Here is a 6007-nt window from a genome sequence, read left to right on the forward strand (position 1 = left end):
CGAAAGGATGCGCGTGCTGGGGTGGTCCATGATCAGCACCTGGGGTAGCGAGAGGGGAGCGCGCCGCTTCGGACGAGCTAGTCACTGCCCTGAGCCCAGCCGCCCACCATCATCATCCACGGAACAGCCAAGGGAGCACAGCGACTGCTAACGGCAGAGCCGACGGCTCCCGGCCCAGCCCTTCCACAGCAGAGCGGCAGGGCCGTTACCAAGCCTGCACTTGGCTGAGCTGACCGTGCTAAGGACTGTGTGAGGAGCGACAAGGAGAGCGGCTCCGAGCAGAGTGGCTGGTACGAGATGTCGGAGACAAACCTGGGACACCCGGCCATTCAGAATGGTTCCATCCTCCTAGATTGGAGGAGATCAGCCTCTTGGCCCAGGTGACAGGGTGAGTGCAAGAGGCAGGGACAGAACCCAGGAGTCCTAGCTCCCAGTGCCCTCCTCTGATCCACCAGATACCCGCTCCCCAGCCCTCGGACAGAACCAGGATCAGGGCACAGAGAAATGGAACGAGGGGAGTCTCCGTGTTCCCCTAGGAAAGCCCTGTAGGCCATCGGCCCAACATCTCTACTCCCTTCCTGCCGTGCCGAATGAACCCATTGCTCCGTGCAGCCCAGCATCCCGCTGCACCAGATCCAGCCACTGGGAAACCTAGTCCCCTGTGCTCCCTCTGCCGCACCGGCCAAGTCCACCGCTCCACACACCCCAGCCCAGTCCATGCCGGGGGCTCAATAACCTGCCTGCCCAATGGTGCATGCTGCCCCCATGCTTGGCGCTTTCCTGCTCCTCCTCCCACCCAGGCTGACTCACTGGGCCCAGTGGTCTGATCCGGTGTGTGTGGGGGGAGATATGGGGCTAGCTGGACCAGCTGGGTCTGATCCAGCGCAGCGGGAAGGCAGACATACCCAAGCCTAGCTGGGGGCGGATGATCGGCTAGACAGAGCAGGGATCTGATCCAGCCTGGAAAACCTCAGGGTCCTAATGAATTCCAAGAAGCTGGAGGGGAAGGAGCACGATATATGGATACAGCATATCCCCAGGGGAACACCAGGGCAGCAGGCCTGGCCTGCTTACCTTCCATTTTCCTTCCTTCTTCACGCTGCGAAAGACAACGCTGAGGATCTCTGCGAGGGAAAGAGATGGGGATTAGTGAGTGGTGGGGATTGGATGGGACGGCTGTGCCCTGAGCCAGAACCCACTGACTGGTGGAAGGACCCCTCGGGGAAGTGGCTCAGAGGCCGCTCTCAGGCCAGCTAGCGATGTGCTCCTAGCAGAGCCCCCAGTCAGCAATCGTAGAGGGGGGGCAGGTTAGATGGGCCATGGCTCTGATCCCCCTTCCTTTCTGCCAGGCTGGATACGAGCGCAGCTGAACTAAGGATCTGGCCCCGTGCAGCAAGAGAACAGATCCTGTCCAGCACCTCTTGACTGGAGGGGATCCAGGGACCCTCTACTGTGTGTGGGGGACGACAACACGACAAAGACTTCAAATCCTGAGTTCTACACAAATAATCCCTCCAAGGCATGCCCCGCTCAGGGAACTGCCGGCCTGTCTCCTCAGCACCTTCCACGGCCAAGCTAAGCAATTAGATAGTCAGCTCTTCGGGCCAAGCACCATCTTTTTGTTATGCCCAGCAGAATGGTACCCTGACCCATGACTGGCACTCCTGGGCGCTACCATAATGCACCTAATGAATAATGTACAACGCCTTGCAAAATGGGGCCTTGATCCATGACTTGGGCTCCTGGGTCCTACCATAATACAGGCATTTCAACCCTGAACTGCAGCTACGGCCCCTCACACCAGCCCTGGGCTGCCCCCACCAGCTGTGCCAGTGTCCCTCACTACTGACTGGAGCCCCCTGCTACCCCAGCCCTGGCCTCCCTCCCATTCCCAGCTCTGCCAGTGCCCCTCACTCCTGTCTGCAGCTCCCTGCTATCCCAGCCCTGGTCTGTCCCCCACCAGCTCTGCCAGTGCTCCTCACTCTTGAACCGCAGCTATTCCAGTCCTGGGTTCCCCATCTCACACCTCTGCAGATGCCCCTCATTCCTGTCCTCAGCCCCCGCTATCCCAGCTCTTGGATCCCACCCGCTCCCAGTTCCGCCAGTGCCCTTTACTGCAGCCCCCTGCTATGCCAATCCTGGTCTGTCCCCACCAGCTCTGCCAGAGCTCCTCACTCCTGACCCGCAGCTATTCCAGTCCTGGGTTCCCTCCGTCACGGCTCTGCAGATGCCCCTCACTCCTGACCTGCAGCCCCCTGCTATTCCTGTTCAGAGACCCCTCTTGAACCGGGGCAGTGTGGCCCAGCCCAAGTATTCAAAAGTCACGTGTCAGGCCCTCCTAATTGTGCGATTTACTGAGGAAAAACTAAGAGAAGAGCTAAGGGTTATTAGCACCACCGGCGGTCCTGACCTGTGGGCCACATTTGCTCTGTCCCAGTTCTGGGGGCAACCATGGATCATCTGAACTGAACTGAATCCACTTTCCAAGGGTCTTTTAAACCCCAGGCCCGTGGTCTGGATTTAGCCACAGGCCCCATCCACTGCAGCTGGGGCTGGAGATTCAGCAGTGGCTTGGGCTTCTGAAGTAACACAGCCCACACAGCGGGGCAGGGTGTTGCCAGAAGACAATGACTAACACATAGCAACTAACCCCTCAGAGTCCAGCATGCACAAGGCAGCGGAGGCCATGCTGATCAGGTGTAAGGCTTTAACTTGTTCTCTCCTACATTACAGCTATAGCCTACTCCAGCTCTGCGTTGCGGCCGGGCAGAAGCGTACTGCTTCACTACGGTACAAAGTGGCTCTGACGTAATTTTTCTCCTCATGTGCAGCTTTACCCGTTCTGACAGGCTGTTTATAACGCTAAGTTTACTAGTTTTCAGAGTCGGGGGAGGAGAGGATGTGCAAGGTGGAAGTTTCGCCTAGGGCGCAAAATATCCTTGCACCGGCCCTGGCGGGAGTCACCCCAATGGAAAGAGATGACGATGATTCCCCCCAAAGTGCAGCTCCTATGGGAGGGGGCAGCCCTTGGGGGTGGGGCAGACACCCTCCTGGTGTGTGACAGGCAGGCGGGGGGAGGAGGAGCTCTCTGCTCTGACTGGTTTCAGAGTAGCAGCCGTGTTAGTCTGTAACCCACGAAAGCTTATGCTCTAAGAAACTTATTAGTCTCTAAGATGCCACAAGTACTCCTGTTCTTTCTGCTCTGACTGACTCCTAATCCTCCCCGAGGGTGCGACACCCCCATAAGCGCCCCGCCCTGCCCTCCCAGGGCCCCCCAACTGGGTCCTGTTCCTCCAGACCCACACCTGACTGGATTCTGCCCCCAACCGGGCTCAGACCCCCCAGCTCTGCACTCACTCTCGCGCACCACCGCCTTCAGCCCGGATGGGGTCATCTCCGCCTTCTCTCACGCACCTTCGAGTCCTGTGGATGGAAGTGGGACTCAGCTGTGTGCGGGGCAGGGCTGGAGTCAGGACTCCTGGGTTCTACCCCTGCTCTGCTCCTGCCCTTGTGCGCGCCCTGGCTTCTCCCTGCCGTGCTCTGGGGAGTGTCTGTGACACTGGGCGACGGCCCCTAGTGACACTGATGGAGGGGCCCAGTTCCCTCTAGTGTCACTGATGGATGGGCCCAGCCCCACCAGTGATTGATTTGAGTATAAAGCAACTGCGGTGCTGGTGGGTTGATGTCTGCAAGGCTGATGACGGCTGAACTCCGCAGCCCCCCACTTCTGGCGCTGCGGGGGCCGGGCCTGGGCACCCATGGGCCTGCGCCTGGTGACAGGGCCACGCAGGTCCCCACTGAACCCCCACCCGGTCACGTGGGGCGCAGAGGGAGGCAGGGGCCTCGGGCAGGGTTAAAGCGAGGACTGGGTTGGGGTAGTGGGGCCTCAACCCACTCCGGTTAGGGCCCCCCACCGAGCTGCAAGTCCCCCCCAACCAGTGCCCCCCCCAGCAGTGCCCCTCGCCCCCCCCGAGTCAAGTCTCTTGCCCACCTCCACCCAGCCCTCCTCCCCCCCCCCAGCCAGGCTCCTCACCCCCCCTCCACTTGGCCCCCGCAGCCAGGCCCCGTGTTGTACCCAGGAGCAGGAGCGGGTTCGATGGAACGTCTCCTTCCCTCGCTCTTCACTTCCACCAGAACGTGCTGGGACGGCCTGAGCTGCGCACACAGTCACTGGGACGGACTGCACCACTCGGCCGGGAGCTCAGTCCCTTTCTGCAGTTAGTGGCGGGAAAATATGGTACAGTCCCAGCAAGGGTGGAAAACAGTCTGAGGTAAAATTGTCCTTGGAGTGGCCAAAGGCGGGAAAAACTGGTTGGATCCAGTTATGACTGGGCCAGGATAACAGTAAACAACAAGATGGCGGTCACAAGATGGCAGTTCAGACTCCATCTTGGATTGCTGCTATATCTTTACAAACTACAAATTGAATTTAATATACACATATTTTAACAGACTATAATCCTATAACAAAACACACCCAGCAGTATATAGAGCAGAATAAACAAGTCATTGTCTGTATGTAATTTTAGTTTGTACTGACTTTTATGTAGCCTGTTGATGTACCCCCTGGAAGACCCCTGTGTACCCCCAGGGGCACAAGTAACCCTGATGGAGAACCACTGGGTTAGAGAAACGGGGTGGGGATGGGGGGGTCCTAGAAATCAGGACTCCTGGGTTCAATCCTGACTGCAAGTGGAGTGGGGTCTAATGGTTAGAGCACAGAGCTGGCAGTTAGGATTCCTGGGTTCTAGTCCAGGCTATGCAATTGATTCATTCTGTGACATGGTTCTTTCTGCCTTGTCTGCTTGTGACATGTGGAGCGCAGAGACCTGCCCTTCCCTTCCGGCTGGGTGGTGCAGTAATTAATGGCCATAGAGCCTGGGCTCCAAGATCCTGGAGCAAAGTGTCCTGGAGAAGGAATTTGTTCCCCAGGCTTGACTGGCTTCCTGCCTCATCCCACTCTCCATCAATCAGAACAAATCCCTCCTGGCAGAGCTGTTGTCTGACCCAATCTATTGGGTCCTGGCTGCTGTTCAGCTCAGGTTAACAGCATGTTCTGTTTCTGTAAACTCCCTCAGAGCTTTCGAATGGAAGTGAGAGTCTTCTTCACACCCTGCTCTAAACTGTGAGTAGTGTCGCTCTGTGGCTGTTCACTCTACTTCCCCCCCAGAGATGGCATCATTTCAGTGCCAGGTTAGTGATCTCTGTATAGTGTTGCTGTGTTACTACACTGCTGCTGCGCTCCACCCCAGAGGTATCTGCATTTCAGTGCTGGGCTGGCAATCCCTGTGCAGTGTTGCTGTGTGTTGTTATGCCGCTACTGTGCTCCACCCCAGAAGTGGCTGCAATTCAGTACAGGGTGAAGGGAAGTCCATGTCTCATTTTGCCCAGGGGGGTGGGGGTTTAAAGAGCCTCCCAACCCCTCACCTGCACCCCAGCTCCTAGGAGGGGTTATAGAGCCCCTCCAAGGCTGGAGAGTTACAGCCCTTGCCCTTAGCCCGGCGGTTCTATAGGTAGAGCCCGCAGAGCTTGCCCCCCCATCACTCCCCAGGCTCGAGCTGCTAGCAGGGTCTCTCTCCCACTTCCTGAGAGCCTCACGTGGCCCCACAGCAAGAGGGTTCGGCCTCCGACTCACTGTGCAGCTGCCTCCCATTGAACCCCAGGCTGGCCTCCCCCACATTCCCATAGGGCAAGATGAGTGGGGACGGGGCAGAGCAGCTGTCAGGGAGTCCTGCCCCCAACCCCCTCAGGGGCTAGAACTAGAGCCGGAACCAGCTACTGGCTGGGGCTCGAGCTGCCGCTTCAGCGCCTAGCTCCCCCCACCCCATCACCCAGGACGGGGATCCGGTGCTACAGCCTGGCCCAGCGCAGCAACCGTCCATTGGCCACTCTGCCCTCAACGGCCGCCCCCCAGGAGGTGCAGCCGCCTCCCCAGCAGCGCAAGGCAGCAGAGACCTTTCTTCCTAACACCCCCGCCCGCCTGCCCACACACACGTCAAGGAACACA

The 6007-nt window shown here is 58.6% G+C and overlaps 1 long non-coding RNA gene across 1 annotated transcript; it reads right to left on the bottom strand.

The window, feature by feature from the left end:
- Window positions 1-4: 4 nt before the first annotated feature.
- Window positions 5-4274, bottom strand: LOC135978439 (uncharacterized). Its single transcript, XR_010595812.1, has 4 exons — window positions 4076-4274; window positions 3358-3423; window positions 1075-1124; window positions 5-39 (listed from the first exon to the last, which is right to left on the bottom strand). It is a non-coding gene; the product is annotated as an uncharacterized LOC135978439 (long non-coding RNA).
- Window positions 4275-6007: the final 1733 nt, after the last annotated feature.

Source organism: Chrysemys picta, unplaced genomic scaffold, assembly GCF_011386835.1.
Source record: "Chrysemys picta bellii isolate R12L10 unplaced genomic scaffold, ASM1138683v2 scaf265, whole genome shotgun sequence".
In the NCBI taxonomy this organism is placed as follows: Eukaryota; Metazoa; Chordata; order Testudines; family Emydidae; genus Chrysemys; species Chrysemys picta.